The sequence below is a fragment of the Oryzias latipes genome, chromosome 15 (genome assembly GCF_053564925.1).
Source record: "Oryzias latipes strain Hd-rR chromosome 15, Olatipes_Hd-rR_3.1".
In the NCBI taxonomy this organism is placed as follows: domain Eukaryota; kingdom Metazoa; phylum Chordata; class Actinopteri; order Beloniformes; family Adrianichthyidae; genus Oryzias; species Oryzias latipes.
The window spans coordinates 29,945,683-29,965,670 of NC_136251.1; the positions used below are offsets into that span (position 1 = coordinate 29,945,683).

The 19,988-nt window shown below is 43.7% G+C and overlaps 1 long non-coding RNA gene across 1 annotated transcript in view; it reads right to left on the minus strand.

Annotated features, from left to right (window-relative positions):
• Window positions 1-5,654: 5,654 nt before the first annotated feature.
• Window positions 5,655-19,988, minus strand: part of LOC110016549 (uncharacterized) — a 57,912-nt gene continuing 43,578 nt past the window's right edge. Inside the window, exons 2-3 of the long non-coding RNA XR_002291879.3 lie at window positions 12,242-12,330; window positions 5,655-5,790 (exon numbers count right to left, since the gene is read on the minus strand). This is a non-coding gene — a long non-coding RNA (uncharacterized LOC110016549). The remainder of the gene's footprint in view (window positions 5,791-12,241; window positions 12,331-19,988) is intronic.

Below are 19,988 nucleotides of genomic sequence, written 5' to 3' on the forward strand. Positions count from 1 at the left end.
GCATAGATAAAGACAAAACCAGTATTAGTCTTGGCAAAGAACATACAAATAACCCAGAAACTGATCAGTTTTAAAATGCTTGAGACAAAATGGAATAACACTGCTTTTAAAAGAACAATACTGAGAAGCGAAATTCGGTAGAAGTTAAGAAAAAGTCCCATTGTGGAGTCATCGCACAATGGAAACCACCATAATCAAAAATTCCAACAGAGAAGTGACAGTGAAATACAGAACCTGCACAAAAACTTAACACCAAATTTTATGTACACCAGTGGTAAGAGAAGTAACTTTCAAAAGTTCCAAAGGGACGCACCTGCGGAAGGTCACGGAGGAGCAGGCACTGGGAAGTATAACCGAGAACCAAGGAGATTGTAGATGAGGAAGGTCAACATCGCACGTAGCAACGGAGTGCGGCTCGGCCGGATTTGATTCTTGCATCCGATAATAGAGGTGCTGGAATAGGTGGAAACAAAGCACAGACCACTGAAATGAAGTAACCAAGGATGTCCGGATACTCCAAAGACAGGATGAACGACGGGCAGCACAACACGAAGATTACATAGGGACAGAGAGGCGCGCATCAAAACCAAGATCCGAGCAGAAACAAATGATCCGGATGGCGGAGACCCATCCGTCTTCCTTGAATAAAGCGGAACCGAAATCCAAAACGAGTGTCTGACAGAACAACTTATAGAGATGGCATAGTCAGCCGAGCGAAAACGAAAATCAGAAGGAACACGAGGAAAAAAGCCGCCGATGCCAAAATCAAAGCGGAGGAACCGAGGCGCGACAGTTCCCACACAATCGCGTCGACATGAACGTCCGGGTGTCACCTTAGTGCCGATCCAAAACAGAAACGGCCCCTGGGAAAAGCCCATCATTAACCCCCCCACGACAAATCCCCAAACAACCAAAGAACACACAACCAGAACGCCAAAAAACACAAAAAACAAAACAAAACACCAGTGTGCGTGAGTGGACAGGCCATGCGCAAACTGACAGACGCACACACAACGGGGCAGAATTTAGTTCCGCCGAAAGCCAGGGGAACATTCGCTACTTTACCTCCTCTCCCCCTCACACTAAAGAGACCTACCAATAAACCAACCCATCCAAATACAGGTCAACTAGCAATTGTACACAGCTTCAAAGAAAGCAAAACAAATAGCCGCCACTGAATAATGGCCCAGACAGCAGAAACCGGACCAGAGTCTGAAAACGCACTGTGCCTTATAGAGAACTGCAAGTCCCAGGGTCCTTAGGAGCGTGACGTCACAGACGACAGCGACAGCAGGAAAACCCGGAAGAAAACACAGCACAGAAGCCGAAGCCAACGCACGCCGCTCACCAAGCATTCCGGCGACTACGGCACCCAAAAACGCCGAGACATCTCCCGATCGATCGCCACAGACAACCCGACTGAGGCAGGACACTGCTCCGTAGACACGCAACGCGACACGCAGGCACGCGACACGAGAGCCGCGGATCCGAAGACGCGCAACGAGCCGGAAGCCGAAACACAGGGGCAGACGCGGGGAGACGGATGTCCCCCCCCCCCCCCCCTGTAAGAAGGGGGGAACCAACAAACAGAAGAACGGGGGAGGACACCATGACGCAGAAGGAGAACAACGAACACGGAGAATCGGCGAAGAGGAACACAGCGCTGCTGCGAAAAGGATGAAGATCCAACAAGATCCGACAGGGACCGGCGGGACAGTGAAAAGAGAACAGCGAGCACAGGGAACTGCAAAGAATGAGCGCTGAAGGTAAGAGAGAATGAACAATTGCACACCTGACTTAAATAGGACGCTAAGCAGGTGGGTTAATTAACTGACCCGCCCTAGGGGAGTAACCTGCAATTCTGCCGAGTGTCTGCCCGAAATGCGACGAGTCGCTATTTAATAACCTTTGTTGAATAAATAGAACAGCACATTAGTTTACTTAAGTTTGGCTTCCATCCATGGAGGATGTATCACTGCTTATGCCTGCAGTTTAAACATGCACCTATTCCACTAATGTAGGGTGTTGTTATTGAACCAACTGTTGTAGTTTCTGTATTTTAAAAACATGCTAAGAGTTCAGCAAACATAAACGTAGACACAGAGTCGTTCTCTTCTCTTGCAGGCCTTCATCCTTCAACATCTTGACAGTTTTCTTTAATTAAAAACTTAAAGAATCTCAGCAAGTAAGGGTTAATGGCCGACGAGGTGTGCATTATTAGAAATGTACACACTCTCTGAGCAGCAGCCCCTCCAACTCAACAAAAACTAGCGGGTTCTCACATTATGACATCACAAAGTGAGGAACAGCCTCTTCCAGGTAGACTCTGCACTGCCGTGGAGCTAGCGGGGATCGGGTAAATGCGTTCCTTTTATATAAACAATATGCACTTCCTTCTTTACAAAAGTTTGGATGTCGTTTGTTTTTGTGGGAGAAAACACAAACACGCTGCTGAGAACCCATAGAGAGAAAGGCGGAGCCTCAGAGGTCAACATGTCTTACTTCCAGGTTGGAAAACGAGCTGTGAAAATAACTAATATTTAATTTAAAAAAAAAGCTCTTTAGTCTGCCAAAAGTAACATATTATCATATACTGTATAAGGATATAATTTAATCTGAAAGACTTGAGAAAAGCACGGTATAGACCCTTTAAATCAGTTTTTGGGATCTACGTCCAACATGCGTGACCACGGAACGCATGTTGTAAGTTAAACTCGCGTCTTTTTCAAAACACGATAGTACCAACTGTTGTAGAACTGATCATGAAGGAGGAATTAATGATTGCAACTTGTGCCCGACTGGATTTATCTGGCACCAAGTCTGTCGTATATCAGAATAAATCTGTGAAAAATATATAGCCTGGAGCACGATTCACCAGATTTGCACCGCTTTGACATTTTGCAACACGCCTCTTCCAACTGAGTACATGTGCTACATTCAGGCAGTGTGAACACCATATGCTGAAAGCACGTTCAAGATTGCCCAATGTGAGCGTAGCTTAAGAGTAAGGGAAAATAAAGAAGGCGAGATTGGCGTGACAACTAGTGTGACATTAGGACACCGTACAACAGCATCACCTAGACGTGATAAGTGCGTGAAACTTCTATTAGTCCTACAAATACAACATGATACACTTACCAGATGCAGGAAAGTGGAACGTTCCATTTTCATGACGTCCCTTGAGATGGTCGTACGGTCCTCAAAGGAACAGCAAGACACACCTGTACTCAACTTAAGATGCTGCCGCTCCTCTCCATGACCCGCCAATCCAAAATTGTGCAGCACCTGTACGGGTCAATTGATGTAAACTGATGCCTCTTAAACTGAATTTGCATTGCACAGAAAACTTCTATCTGCTCATCTTCTCAGAATCATTGAAAACAAATTTTCTGATGACTTTTGGAGGCAAAGAATTGAAATGCCACCCGCCATACATCCAGTTCCTAATGACAAACCGAGAATCAGCTCATCTCTTCAGAAGGAAAGAAGTGTATTAAATTATATCAAGAACGACTAATCCCACATCCTTACAGTTTTTAAGGCTTTTACAAACACGCAGACGCCAAGTCACGCTTGGCACTGAATGCCATTCTACACTCTTCATGTTCCGTGTAGCATAAGCTCACTGCTGCCTGAGCCAATTTACATTTCAGCACCGACTGCAGATAAGACTGGGGCCTTTGTGTGTGTGACAGATGGAATGTAACAAGGAATTAACTGAGCTTCAAACAGCCTAATACAGCTAAATAATTACCCACGATGATTGCAGTTTGTCTCAGAGGCAGATGCGGAGACCTTCTGAGGTCTCCTGTTACACAACACTGTTGCGTCACACGTTCCTGCTCTGATCTGAAAGTTAGAGGAGTTCCTGTGGCTTATTTATAGAAACAAAGGACAAGAATGGGATCTTCTTGCTCCATGAAATCAGGTTGTTGCTGTAAACTGGCTTCCCTTACTTGTCGATTTAGCTCCGGAACAGACGGAGTGATGTAGGAGGAGAGTGGATGGAGGAGGAGGAGTGTGTTTGCAGGATTTTTCCCCTCTCCTCCTTGCCTGTCTGTTACATTCCCTTGTCCTCACTCTGCAGTCTTTAACAGAAGAGGGCTTCAAGCGGAGCCTGGTTGGAGGCAGATAGTGATGGGTCTGAAAGAGACATATTGTGAGGTCACATTCTTCCCAAACGCAAACAGGAGCCAACTCAGTAGCTGGCGGAATTACCCCCATGAATCATGCCCATTGTGATGGCTACCCAGGATGAGAACATGGAAAGGAATTAGGTATGGCAAAGCCTTATCAGCTTCCTATTCGGAACTCGCCGGCTGCCCGGGCGGCCATTGTCATCCTGGCTCTCACCGTGACCGTGAATGTGGAGCTCCTCCGCCGCCACGTGTTGTTACTTAAGAGTTTGCTCCAGCCAAGTCAGTGTGCAGTTTTCCATCCACGCCCGTCCTCCTGTCTGTGCACTTCCTTCCCTCCCATTTACCCAGAGATCTTTGTGGTAGGTCCTGGAGTTCAGGCAATATTAAGTTGCACCTCCTAAAACATGTCAGGCTTTGTGGTGAAAATTAAAGAATGGAAAAATGGTGAAATGTAGCATTTTACTTAAGACTTTTTTCACATTCAGGCTGTTAGAAAAGGGAGAAAACAGGAGGCCAATGGAAACTTATTTGACATGTTTTATGGCAGGTTTACTTATATGGTGGGTTGCACTGATAATGTTATATTGGCGGCTTTCTGGGTTGACACCATGTATTGAAAGAAATGAAAATCAATGTCTGTTTACGTTTTTTTTTTCTAGGTTTGGATGTGATAACCTTCAATGTGATGCTTTCATAACAAAAATAAATGTGAGTCAAGAAGAGTAAAAGGGACCAAGAAACCTCAGCAGGATAATGTGTAAAAACTACAGAAAAGTAAGGGAGAGAAAATAAAAAACAAATGAAGGAATTGGTCCATACAGGTCATATTAGGGCAACCATAAAATATGTCAAATAAATCAAAATTCATGAAATTAAAGTAAAATGATGATTAAGGAGAATGTTGTAAATGTATGAGAAAAAAATCAAACATTTTTATGAGAATTAAACCATAAATGTATTAATAAAAATGCCATAATTTTACAAAAAGTGTTAAATTTAGCTTTTCAAAAGGTTTCACCAAAGACAATTGAGCGTTACATTTTTTTTGTTTATGTTGCAGAAAATTCAGTAAAATCGGTTGGACATTACACGGATCAAAAATCTTGTTGAATCTGCGTTAATCTCTTGGAAAAAATGTATTTTAATTAAATTAGAACTTTATTCTGAAAAGGCACAACTGCTTGTGAAATAATGACTTTTCATTTAATACATTTACGATTTTTTTCTTGTACTTTCTTGCAACCTTCTTCACACACTTTAACAACTTAAAATTTTGACATTTCTTCCTATACTTTAACAACTTTTTTTCATAACTTTGACCTTGTTTTCCATTTGAAATTACATTGGCGTGAGGTTGGAGTCTTTTTCTAGAATTGGAAACAATCCTGGCGTGTAAATACCATTCTTAGCATCTGCAAAGGCTCATGAGGAGAACATTTTACAGGTGAATCCTCGTCCCTCTGGTGTGGTTGCGTTAAGTTTCCATCAACAGCAGCCAGGAGAGGAAAGGTGCGAGCAGAACCTCCAGCAGCCCCTCCTCCCGGCCCGGGTGGGTCTGGCAGGACGGTGAGGGCCCTCATACCTCTTAAGGGCATGACACCAGCGCCGACTGCATACATCCGGGGAGGGAAGTCTCTGTCATAACACGGCCCTGTGCAAAAAAAGGGTAAACATGAGAAGAGGGGATGGGGGAGATAAGGACAGGGAAAGCAGGTAGGAAGGTAATAAAGTGGAGGGGAGCTTAGAAAGACAAAGAAAGGGAGTTTTGGAGAAAGGTGCTGCATGAAATCAAGCGACAACCCCCCCCCCCCCTTGAGTTGATTACTGTGGTGTGAGCCCCAAGTCCATTAGCCCAAATAACATCCAGGTGCTGCTGTGGCTATGGTGGCTTTTTCAACAGGGTGTAAACGACTGGATCCTTTTCATGATCCAACACGGGAGGCCGGGAAACGGGCCAGACGAGCGCCGTACCTCCTTGGGCTGTTCCAGGACTCTTCAGGCGTCTCATCAGGACCCCCGCTGCTCCTGTGGATGCGTTCATCTGCCCCCCCCCCCCCCCCCCCCCTCAGCGTTACCTGAAAACACACTGCGGCTCTCTGATCTATGTGTGTGTTGATTGTGGGTGTCTTCCCCTCCTGTGTGAGACCTCCCTCCATCGACCATTACTACTCCATTCCCACAGCAAAGTGGTGTTGGGGGGAGGGCTCACACCAAACATGTTTCCTTCTTCATCAGGTTAATGAGGAGTAGAAGAAAGAGGGGTTTGCTACAAAAAGATGTTTCTCAAAAAGTCAGAGAAATACCTAAGGAGAAGAAAAAGTTGAGATTTGTGTGGAGACATATAGAAGCCCCATGTTACATCTCAGTCCCTCCAGATGAGCAGAAATTCACCACAGCTGGCTGCTGTCCCTCAGAAATGACTTTCATGCAAAAAATCTGCGTCTGCAGGCGAGCCCAGTCTCTGAGGTAGTTGGACTTGGACTGTCGTAACATTCAGGGGCGCTACTCAGTCCAGAAATGAAACCTTTTATTTTTGCTCCCAGAGTAAAAAAAAAATGTTTTTACATTTTTTACTGTCATTTTAATACATAAAACCAAACAATCAGATTAACAAAACAATCAATACAAACGTTGTTTACAAATATGGACTCAAATAAATTAAATTTCTGCCAAACAAAGGTAACTACCAACCTTTAACTTAGGCTTTTTTCATGATTATTTTACTTTAGTACATTTTTGCCCTAAGTTAGTTTAGTATTTTAGTTTATTATCTCTATTACATTCCTCCTTGTGTCTGGATCTTCTCTAGGCCTTTTCATTATATTTGAAAGGAGGTAATTTGCATTGTTAGCCTAGAACATTGAGTCAAGGATGTTCTCTGAATGGCTCTGTATGCAGGTTGGAGGTGCTCCATCACTGCTGCCTTCATTTCTCCAATTTCTCCCTGCTGGGAATGCAATATACATGTCAAAACAAGAAGGTCAATCCCTGCAGGTATTATTTACTCTGCTGTTAGTGGCGGTGTGTTCCACCCCTCCTGCACTCAGCTGCGCTTCAACTCTTGTTTGCCTTTCATGTGAGACGGTTTGTGTTGTGGTACAAGCTCTGCTTCATCCTCTGTCAACTCCGTGCGCTGATACCTGTGAAACATTCACTCAGCGGGGATACAGCAGTTACAGAAGGCTGCACTGGGGACAAGCCATGCAGAAAATCCACTCATCTCTGGGGTGACCATTAGATCTGCTTTGATGACATGATTCTGGGCGGGAAGATGTTGCAGGTGAAGCGGGCTTGTTAGAAAACACCGTCTTCAGGATTTCAGGCACACATGTCAAGACAAGGGAACAAAGCCAATGCTGTGATTTTGAAAATTTCACAATGACTCATATCTTCCACATCTTGTTCCTGTTTGAGATCTCCTACCACCTTAATACAGCAGCATGCAGGAAATCGATGGCTGGCAAAGAGATTTTCGATTCTAAACGTTCCAATGGGAACAGGGCTGCATTCAGAGCAAAATTTGTGGAGTTGGTACACAACAACATCCGAAACCAGAGGTACATTCCAGATGTGTTTGTTCAGAGTTTTGTTCAGAGAATAAGGATACCAGTTGTTGTTTTTTTAAAAGACATTAATCTCCCCTGTAAACCTTGAGGGGGTGAAGCTTTTCCAACTTTGAAAAAAGAATTTATTGCTATTTTGACAGATGCTCTCACTGTTCTTCAGCAACAAAAGGCAAATGTCAAATTGTTTGCTAGATTATGAAATCCTGTTGAGACTCCAGATTATTTTAGATTTTATTATAAAATAGAACACAGTTATTAGTGCATTAAAACGAAGCTCAGGAGCTGTACAGCACCTGCAGTTAGGGGCTGAACAGGTACATCGGACCGTCTTTCACACTTGTTCTGCCCTGCTATGAAGCTTCATACATTAAAACCGTAGCAGTGTGGGGGTTCATGCGTGTGCTGACACATCAAAAATGACTGCATTCTTTTTTGGCAGACAACAGTCCTCCTGAATTTCCATTAAAAAACTTTTTTTTATTGGCTCTGGATTCTTTTTGATCAAGTAACTGATGTCATGTTTTCACTTTTATGTTTCTCAGGTTGAGGTTTTACAGACAAGTTGTTGCCTTCACAGCCCAACATTTGAACACAAATTCACAAGTGTGTTCATGTTTCACTGACTGTTGCTGCCAATTTCAGGTATCACTGGCGTGTATGGGTGTGACGTTAACGTCTTTAGTGAAAGCATTCCTTCTGCTTGACAAAGTCCATCATCCCTCGCCTTAGGCACATAGTACAGACAGGCGTTTTGGCGTTGCACAGTCATGCACTCTATTTTTCAACAGCACAATATTAATATTAATGAATAGAACCATTCGATTGATCGATCGATCGATAGATAGATAGTCCCGCCCACAACTCAGAGATGACTTTCCAATGACCCCCTCCTGCTCTTCAGAGACTATGTCCTATAAAGCAACACAGGTTTTTTTTTTGTTTTATTTGTTTTTTTTTAGGGGGGGCACTACAAATGGCAAAATCTTAATTGAAAGACCCCTGGTGACACTTTGAAAATAGATTAAAAGATGATCGGAGTGGGACTTTAAAGTGATCTGAAGGAACATCATTAGCTGAATATCCTACACTGCATTTTTACAGAGGGACAGCTGAATAAATCAGTTCCCCTGGACTCTCCAGACTAAGTTTTACTTGGCCGCTTTGATCTAAGCAGAGCACCTGCATCCGATGTCTCAGGGAAAATCCCTTAAAAGTCAGGGGCCTGTTTATGTGGCAGGCACAAAGACCTGCTGTCTCATCACTTTATTATAGAGTCTTTTAGCACCCCCCCCCCCCCCCCCCCAAAAAAAATAAAAACAGACTGAAGCTTTTAAATTGCAGCAAAGCATGGGCGTAAGGAAATACCAAAAGACAAAATAATCACTGAATGATTAAACCGGAGAAGCGGGCACTGAGTCATCTTTTGTGTTTTTGCTGCAACTCCCAGGAGACACCTGTGTTCCATCAGGATGCCATTAGAGTCTGAAAAGATCGCATTGGGGAGCCTGCAAACATCCTGTTTCTCTGCATGTTTTTTTTTTTTTTTGGGGGGGGGGCATGTATAGAGTACAGACATGTGTGTAAGGGGGGAGGGGTCTCCTCGTCTGAGCTGTTATGTTTCAATCAGTTTTACCTGAGTTTGGTTGGTAAAACCACTTCCTGTTTCTTGCAGGGCTTTCTCCGTCCATGAGCTGAGTCATAGTTGGAGAGCAGCGGTGCATGCGAGTGTGAAGAAATGAAGAGGGGAAGTGAGCTCACCTTCGCAGGGCCAAGTCAGTACCTACTCATTACCTGCAGGGTTGCCTCTTCCAAACAACATCCAGGACCACTTGAGCTTAAAGACTGCAGGCGTGCACACAGCGTGCTCCTGCATCTTGCATGTGTCCTTTCCTCTAAACTTTTGTTTGAGCATCACCTTTTTCTAAACGGGACCACGTTGCCATGGCAGTGCGTACTCTGCATTGTGTTGTGTAAGGGCTTCCAGATGGAAAGGTGAGACGAGCCGTTCCACGCTCCACCGGCATCTGCTAGAATGATTTTTTGCCACCTCCAAACTGCTTTTCTTGGATGCACAAAGGAAGTGATGATCATGATTTACAAAGAGTTTTTTGGAAATCCAGACCACCACCTTTTCTTGGCCTGTTCTCACTTTTTAACAAGCAAGATTGCAGTCTGTGGCTGGAAGCTAATGTGCAGAAAAAGAGCCAAGCCCACCCACACCTGACAATACAGGAGATTGTCCAATTTTCAAAAGGTCGAGTTTTCAGCAAACAGGGGATTGGATTTTTTTTTTAACACACTTTTTCAACATCAGTAGAACTCAGCACAGAATATGAATTATAGACGTGCTTCTCTAATAGTAAACACTGTATGGTGGTCTGGCTCAAGACGGAAGCAAAAGTCTGATGAACAGATAGTTTCCATGAGAAATGTTTCAGCGGGGAATCGTGGATGATTTATGTGGTCAAGTAAATAGAATAATCTTCTTTTTGCACGGTTATTTGGGGATGGAACAAGACCTTGAATCAACTCTTTTTCCACATTGAATATGTTTACCAGAATTACAATGCAATGCATTTTGTAAACAATGAAAATTAAGCACAGAGTTTCTGTCTTCTTTGTTTCAGTTCTCCACAGAGCTGGAAGGGGCCAAACAAACGTAAAATTCTTTAAATCATCTGCTAAAGTTCAGATTTCAGGTGAGATTATGATGCAAATATGGAGACATATGACCATAGGTGAAAACATCCATCCATCCATCAGCAGTCTGAGCTAAATGCCCTGACTTCCCTCTCCTTGCCCATTTCCTCCAGCTCCTCTGTGGAGACTCCAAAGCATTCCCAGGCCAGCCGGGAGACATAGTCTCTCCAGCGTAAACTGGATCACCTCCCCAGGAAGGCCTCCAGAAGGCATCTGGAACAGATGCTTGAGCCACCTCAACTCTAGATGTGGAGGAACAGTTGCTCTACTCTGAGCTCTCTCCAGGGGCCTCATTTATAAAACTTTGCGTAGGATTTGCGTCAGAAGTGGCGTACGGATGAAACATAGGACGTGCGTACGCACAGAAATATTCGGATTTATAAAACCGTGCGCACGCACATCCTACGCATCTTTCCCTTTATAAATCACAACCGATTCTAAATGCAGCGCAGCTTTTGCGGCTACATGACACGCCCATAGTTGCCCATAGAGGAGAAAAGTGTTGTTTGGGGCACAGTGTGGACATTACTAATGCCAAAAAGGCACGTGAGCGGCAAACGGTGGCAGACGCCGAAAATGCTGTAGCCTCACAACCTCGGACGTGGCCGAAATAAAAAAGAAATGAAAGAAATGATCGGACATCAAAGTAGAGGCAAAAAAACGTCTAGCGCTGCATCGCCGACGCGCCAGGGTCAGGGTGACACAGGTAAGAGAAATAATTCAAATGAATGCAGTCACATGTATGCAGGCTACACAATTACAGATTATTAATATAGAAAAATTTTATTTTAGTTGCTGGGTGTTCCAGCGGGGCCAGTGGTTACGATGCTGCAGCTGAGCAGCCGTCTGGCCCCAGCGTCTCCACGGCACGCGGCTCTCAACCCTCCAGCAGTGGACGCGTCCTCACCGATGCAGTCCTTGAAATGCAGAGGGAAGTCAGTAGTTCAATCAGAGAGGTGGCCAAGGAGTTGGGCGAAATCAAGATCGCCCTGACTGAAATAAACTGCACGATGAGGGAATTCTTAAATAAATAATATTTTCCACACCTCTTTTTCTTTACAAGCGACGCATCACTTCCAAACGCTGGCGCACAGCAGCAGCAAATGGCTCAAATGCGTGGGGATGGGGTTCAGGGTCGGGGCCAACACAGCAATCAGCGCCAGGGGGTAGAGGCACGTTTTTAAGCTGTGCCACATTGTGTAGCACAGCACATGCCAGCACGATTTGGCACACACTGTCACTTTCACGTGTTTCTTCCATCTGCCGACGGTGTCGCCATTTCTCATTTCACCCGTTTTTGTGCGTACGCCTGGGTCAGAGCTTGCGTGGAGGACCGCACATTTTCCCGTCAAGTTTGCTTTTTATAAATCTCAACTATTGCGTAGAGAGTGGCGTACGCCTTCTTTTGTGCGTACGCAACGTTTATAAATGAGGCCCCTGATGACCAAGTTTCTCACTCTCTCTCTAAAGCTACGTCCAAACTGCCATTGGCAAAGCACGTCCAATGGGAAGTCTATGTAAACGTGTGCTCTGGATCATGACCCAGAGCTCATGACCATCGTTGAGTATTGGAACGAAGATCAACTAATAAACTGAGAGCTTTGCTTTGCGGCTCAGCTCTCGCTTTATCAAGAAAGACCGGCACAGAGACGGCATAACAGAAGATGCCGCTCCGATCCACCTGTCTATCTTAAACTCAGATCTTTCCTCACTCGTCAACAGGACCCCAAAATACTTAAATTCCTCCACTGTGGGCAGGAGCACTCCATCCAAGCAGAGAGGACAAACTACCTTTCTCTGGTCAAGAACTATGGCTTCAGGGTTGGCGGTACTGACCTTCATCCCAGCCGCTCCACACTCGGCGGCAAACCGCCGCAATGCCTGCTGGAGGACCTGGCTTGATGAAGCCACCAGGACAACATCATCTGCAAAGAGCAGAGAGGAAATCCTGTAGTCCACAGAACCAGACCCCCTCCAGCCACTGGTTGTGCCTAGAAACTCTTTCCACTATCAAAGTTTATGAACAGAACTGGTGATAGAGGGCAGTCCAACATAGACATGTGAAAACATGATCATCTTAATCTGATCATCTTTATCATAAATAAACAGTGATTGTTGGTGTCAGTGTCACATTAACTTCAAATTCATAAAAGTCTAATTTATGTTTTGAACTGCACCAAACAATAGCACGATGGGAGATTCATCAGACTGACATGGTGAACTATATTTCAGTAAAACTGACATGAAATACAGGATAATGTCTCTAAAATCTTTATGGAAATCTCTCAGTGAACTTTAAAATGTAATTATTGGGTAACTATCTGTTGCGGAGAAATAACCAGCATTGAAAGTCCTATGACACCACTGATGGGAGCTTTATTATAGCTTTGCATCATGGGATGTGTCATCAATGAGCAGTTGGCATGGTAGCCTGTTGATGTAATCTGGCAGTCATTATCTCCCACAGTCCCCACAAGAGGAGGTATACCCTCTCAAATGTCAAGTCAGATCATCACTGTGGAAGACCGCAGCAACTACTACGGCCAAAGAATCCATTACTGGCCTGAGTGACCCTCATTAAGACAGAAATAAAATGAACCCACAAACCCCTTTCACTGTAAAACACAACTTCTGGAAGGACGCCCTTCACTTTATTCACTGACGTCCACATTCTGAGTAAAACAGAATTTTTTGCTAAGAAAAATAATATTGGCTTTCTTTTCCTTTAAACATAACATGGATGGAAAGTTCTCATAAAGCGTCAACTTCCTCCCAAGTGCAATTACTTTTTTAAATTAAAGTAAATTATTGATCGTTTTGTACAAGAGTTCTCCAATTGGGTTTATTGTTTATTCTTTGGTTGATGGTCTATGGTTTATTTCATTATTCAAAACTGTCAATGTCAGTAATATTTAATGTACAATTAATTGTTTGAAATCGTCTTTTTAAGTCATATTTTGCTCTTTCAAAAATTTTTATTTTATCGGCTTATAATTACAAAAACTGGGTAGAGCTGAAACAAGTTTTGTTCTTTAGTTTCAGGCTTTTTTCCTTCTTTCTTGTGCTTTTTGATCAACATGGTGAGAAGTCCTTGAGGTATAAATGCTGCAGGACTTGTTCTGCGTTCCAAACTAACTTACGCTAAAGCTTTATAATAAGAGTCCTTAATAAACTATTTATAAGACATTAACAAGCACTAGTAATGTTTTTGTAAGCTGCTTATAAGTACATTAATTAGCATTTTTAAAGGTCTTACAACTGATTTACCAGTTAAATAAGCTATTTATAAATACATTAACATATTCCTTAATAAACTACTTAAAAGACATTAACAAGCATGAGTAATGTGGTATTAAGATGCTTATAAAGACAGTTTATTAATGACTTATTACAAAGCGTTACCAACTCCGTGATATAACAATAGTGGTGCAGATTTTTTTAAATTTGCGCCCTGGGCATATGCCCGTATTGCCCGTGCCTAAAACCGCTACTGTCTGTCCCGCAGCCATCCTGGGCTGCAAGGGCCAGATTGTTTTCGTAATTCTTCCTCTTTGGTTCTTCTATTCTCTTTAGAATGACCCCCACACACACACAAACACACACACACACATGCCACCTGGTTAAGTCTACAACCAAAACAGAAGTAATTTCCCCCCTCCAAAGAAAATCACCTTTAGTAGGCTTAAGGTTTGTAGAGTTTTAACAGCATCAGCACGGCAAACTCGCAAAATGATGCAAATATGGAGACATATAGTAGTTTTGACACACATGAATCGTTCAAATTAAATAAAATATGACGAGTAAGTTCATCTTTATATATATAGCGCTTTTCACAGAGAGTGAATCACAAAGGGCTTTACAATGTTAAAACTAGATTAAACCAGATAAACAATACAAAAGAAATAGTACAAGGAATGTGGGTGTGGTAAACGAAAAGCTTCTGTTGCCAAGAAAATCCAAAAGTTTGTTTTTGCCAATTCTTCTTAAGTTAGCCTAGACTTTTTGGTCACCCACAGATGACCAAAAAATAAAATGGTTGCCATGGCGATAAAACAAACAGAAAAGCTTCCCTTTTGAAAAAAGTGTGTGTGTTTTTTTTAAATTTGTCACCTATAGTTCTGAACAGCAGCAGTAAAATGCAGAGTGAGGGCCGGGTACCAACCGTTCAGCCAGTGAGAGTGGGTCCAAAGGGGGCGGTGAGGGCGGTAGAGGGTGACGCCATTCAACAATGCTCATGGCTTTATTGCCTCTTGTCAGTTCATGTTCTAACGACATGAATCGCCGACTGAGCCAATCGAAAATGTCCAAAATAGTATGACAGAGAAAAATTGTTTTGTCTTCTAAAGGGAAGTTTGGTTTAATTTTTTAGGTGCGCGTTGGACAACTTCCTACCATCTGAGCTGCATTTAAAATTCCTCTACCTCACTTTGCTTAACACAAACACACTGACCATGCTCTAACTTTCGTCTTCTATCATTTGTTTAATACAAATTTTTATGCTGTAATGTTTTCTTTTGCCAGACCAACAACGGCCTGAGTGGCTGCATGTGTGCCCTTCTATGTTTTAATACCCCCCCCCCCCCCCCCCCTTCATCTCCAGAGGGTGGGAATGGGATCAATCGAGGAAACATCCGGAATTTGACTTTGAATTGTGATTGGGCTCAGATTAAACTACTGAGGCTACAAACATGGACCACATATGAATTAATGCAAACTACAACCATATGAAGCTCGTGGCTATAACTGTGAAAGGTCCATTGTAATTAGAAGTAATACGGTTGCTGGAAAAACCCCACAGAATTGATGAAATTGATGTTGTCCTGGTTTTACACGCATACACACACACACACAGCTTTGAGCGTGGACAGTTTTCATGAAGATTTATTTCTCCTGGCGCGACCGCCATGCAATACCTTTTTAAAATGAGGAGAAAGAAAAGAGCCTTTAACATGATTCAGCTGCCAACAGCTTTTGCAATGAATCTCTGAGTCAAAGGAGGAATTTGAGCTAAAGATTTATTCCACATAGACAGGCTGGGACTTTTTCTGTCCTGCTAAATATATTTGTTTACATTACTATGGACTAGACACCATTCAATTTTATTATTTATTCTGTAAAGAGGAAGGCTTAAAATTATTGGGAATTCGCTTAAGTTCTATTCCGTTGTTTCCCTGAAAATATGAATTCAAATTTGTCCATCTTGAAACGTTACGGTGAATGTAAAATGCAGAGAAGAGGCTGTAGAATAAAGGTTTTCCATTAGAGGATGTGTCTCAATCGGGTTATTTGTGAAAGACTGATGCCTCCTGCTAAGATCTGTGCATACAGTGAAGCATTTAGCCCGCTCTCGGTATTGTCCCACAGCAGCTGACAAGCTACAACTCACACCTGGGTAAACATGCAATGCCCCAGTGCCTGTCAAGTTCACTTTCTGTCTCTCTTTGTTAGCAAAAATGATGGGGCAATCGTTTGTCTTCGTTTTTAATTCCGTTCTGTGTCAGACTTCCAGGGCTTAGCCCCGACCGCAGATCAATCTCACTTCAACCGGTGCAGTCACGAGACGGACGACCCGACAAAAGGCCCACCCAAAATCCCTACAAATCCTCCCCATGCAGAGCAAGCAGGACTCGCAGAGTGAATTACCTCAGGAGGCTGACGTAGTCCGGCCCCTCCCCTCCTGACTAAAGAGCTGCTTTACAGACAGTGCTGTGATTGTATCAGTTCCGTGATGTCAAGCTGCCCTGCTAACAGTTTTAGCCCCCCCCCCCATACGGCATGTCACTGAGTGAAGTAATCCAAGGTTATCCACCACATACTCATCACCTACTCGACAACACGCCCCAATCCAGGCTGCCAAGATACAGACGCAGACTATTACTGTCATACCTGATTGAAATTTACATTGTGTGAGCCGCCCCCACCCACTTCACGGTAGGACTTCATGAGCCATATAACAGTAATGAGAAAGTCTGCCTCTCCACTGACCTTCCCTTACTTGGAGAACGGGCCTCCAGATGTTGGTGACCTAACCTCTCGCCTGTAAAGCAAGAGTGGGAAAAACACCCAGCTTATGATGACTATATTGGTGGCAGTCTTCTCCTGGGGAGCAAACGCTTGGCTGTGGTTCAGTGCGACTACAGAGGGCTGCAGCGTTTGAGCGGTTTCTGTAAAGTTTTTTCAGGAGTCATTTTGCTTGGTTGTGACCAGGAAGCCTCATCTGACCCTTCCATTTCTGCTCTACCCCTCACGATCCCCGCTGTTGTTCCACCTCACACTGGGGGGAACTCCATGTTGGTCTTTGTGAAGCTCGCCATTAATTATTTATGAGTGCTTAAATGCCACAGCTCCCTGGCAAGCACTTTAATGGAGGTGAGACACTCCCATGTCGCACTACTCCCCTCAGTAAAGTTTTATGGTGTCCCACCACACTCCCCAGGGAGAGAGTAGGGGAAATTGACGCCATCGCCTAGGAAAGTACTCTGTAGTCATGCCTGGGCTGGCACTAGGGTGCAGTTGAGTTGGGGGCTTAAAGGTATCTTAAACTGTGAAAATGTGGTTTTTAGTATTACTTTTGACTCAAACTACCCCCCCCCCCCCCCCCCCCCATTACTGCAGTCAAACATTGCACCTTAAAAACAGATGTATGCATCTGAAATCCAGGATGCCAATTACTGCACCAGAAAGTTCCCCATGCAGCATTGGCTAATCAGCCCACAATGCACTTGTATCTGTCAGGCCTCACCACCACGGCAGCTAACAGATCGGCATTTTATCTCATTGATTCTCCCTGTAAATCCAGCCTGACTGTCAACCCACCCACCTTTTCCCCTTCCCTCACATGGGCCTGATGAGATCCAGACCCTGTGTGGAAGCATATTAAAGTGGCCCAACAGGGCCAGCAGGAGAGCCAAATGGAAGGTAGTGAAATCTTTTGAACCTCTGTTGCATTATAACAGTCCTAAACATATCCAGCTGGGTCTAAAGTTCAGGGAAGACATAAAAGCGCCGCTGCATGTTACCTTGGAGGATGATAATAACTGAGCTCCACTGAAACTACTGAGACGGTCCACAATCAAAGAGCCAAAGAGCAGCCAGAGGAAGGACTCCCTGCACTTCTTACTGGCTGCTAATGGCTTGTATGTTTCAGACACAGCCTGTCTGACACTCGTTATATCTCCTATAACACACACTGAAGACATCGTAAAGAGAAAGAGGCTTTTTCTGTGTTAGTGATTAAACGGCATTAGCTGTAGGTTAATTAAAATACAAAAGACTTAGCAAAGTAGTAATTACCAAATGCCAGCTTGGTGGGTCACCCTCCAAGCAAGTTGAAAATCGGTTGATCTTGATGGGAGGCTTCTCAAGTCGGAGCGCCACAGCTGCCAGATGTCCTCGCTAACTTGTTTTACAAGAGCTGGATTCCTTACATCGATAACATTGCTGTTACAGTCCATGTTCCACAGGAGAGGAGCTTGACAGGCAACGCTGACGAGGTCAGACAGCACACACAGTGTGTGTGTGTGTGTGTGTGTGTTCCCTGGGCGCTGTGGTCTTCTTTGTGGTGTTTGAACCACACACGATAAATATGAGCCTGTGGTGAAGCCGTGGTGCCTCAGGAATGCTCACATGTGGTGGAGCGGCTCTCACCACCATTGACAAAGAGTTAGATGGCTTTGGTCATCAAGATTCCTGGTGGGGGAAACAGCATAGGAGGCCGATTGACTTTTACATCTGAGGTTGATGCCAGTTTCCTTTCTGGCTTAAGTCTCTTACTAGAGCGTGTTATTTGTTTACTCTGGACTGTGGCGGCGCAACCAATCACAGTTTTGTTTACTGCATGACTGATCTTTTGTTTCTGGCCAAAAATGCACTTAATCACCACTTACCAGCATCCGAAACAAACACGGAACTACACAGCCAGATCAAATGGGATTTTATGAATGTCACTCCATATTTATTTATGCCACGCAGAAATACTCTCACAGTCTCAATGAAAAGTTTTAATTTAACCTTTTGTTGAATTTGGCCAACAATTAACTTCATTTAGGAAGCCAAATGAAACATGAGCAAGGCCTGGGTTGGCCTTTGCTGTGAGAGCATTAATCAATAAGAAACCCAGAACAAGCCGCACTAACTACACGTCGCTGTAAGCCCGTGCACGCTCCTGCACAGCGGGCTAGTGTCTGCTTCGCTGATGTAACTCGATCAGACATAATGTGTCCCGTCCAATTTAAAACAGATTTTTCCATGCCCAAATAAGTCTGCACAATCAAGCAGGCCCGGTCTGAATCAACCAACTAAATATAACTTTTGAATTACAGCAGTTCCATCAAAAAGGAAAACATCAACTTTGACAGATGGTGCTGGGATTTCCCATCATTGGTTCTGGTGTCCACTGTGTGTCTACATTAAACACAATCCAATTGCTCACCATTACAGTCATAAATTATCATTATTATTGTGTGATTGCACATCCTGAGAATGATTGCTGTTTCTTTAAAAGGCTTTTGTTTTATATAGCTTAAAAGAAGACAATGATGATATTTCAGATCACTTTCCAATAAATTCCCAATGGCTAAACACCAGCAGCACTGAGCCAGACTCTGTCCCAGTCGTTAGGTTCAGTTTCAAATGAAAGCTGTAGCTCTGATCAATGGTCCTGATTTGTGTTCCCTGCAGGCTTTTAAGTTTCCGCCAGTTAGTTTACATTGTCTCTGCTGCGTCTCCTGGAGGGGTGGTTTCTCCTGCCACCCCTCTGTGCCCTCTTCTTCCTCGCTGAGTCCTTGTAAAATGGATGTTTTGCGTCATAAGTGATGTTATGTTTCTCTCCTTCCAAAACTAAACTTTCGTCATCCATGGCGAAAATGGACAACGTTGTTAGCAATGTTAACATGCATTATCATGTGGGCCCGTCACCTTAAACATAACATTACGTTTTTATTTTGAAAGTACAAAGGAAGTTTTTATTTTGGAACCTTTGAAACAGTTTTTTTAGGCTTTCTGCCGTGAGATTGACGCGTCAACGGAGTGACATAGAACTCTTGAGTAAAGCTAGTGTTTTGGAGAGACGGCTGTCAGACGCAGACATGATGGATGTGAAGTGAATATGTTATATTGATGAATGAATGATCGATTGTATTCTGCCATTGCAACTCAACGGAGACGCAACACAGACGGACCGGTGAAAATCAGCCTTTCCTGCCGGTGAATCAGCCTGCCGGTGAAAAATGGTTAAACCTGTCCGTGGCCACGGAGGTGACCCGCGCGAAACATCAAGGTCGTAGACTGCTTGGTGAATCCGGAGATAGAAAATGTTCAAGCAAAGGGTAAGTAAGGGTAAAGTAAAGCAAATCATTTAGTTTCTGCTAGCTGAGCAGGGAGCCTGTTTGGGCTGTTCAGGTGATAAATGCGCTCCTTTCGGTGCAGCCTGACTGTTAGAAATCAGGAAATTAGACAACCACAGTGTAGTTTATGTGGACATCCTACAGGCATATACATTTCACGTGCAGTAAAAAGTTAAAACATCATTTATTTGTGATGCTGAGATTGAAAATCATCTATTAACTAACCAATATGCAGCTTA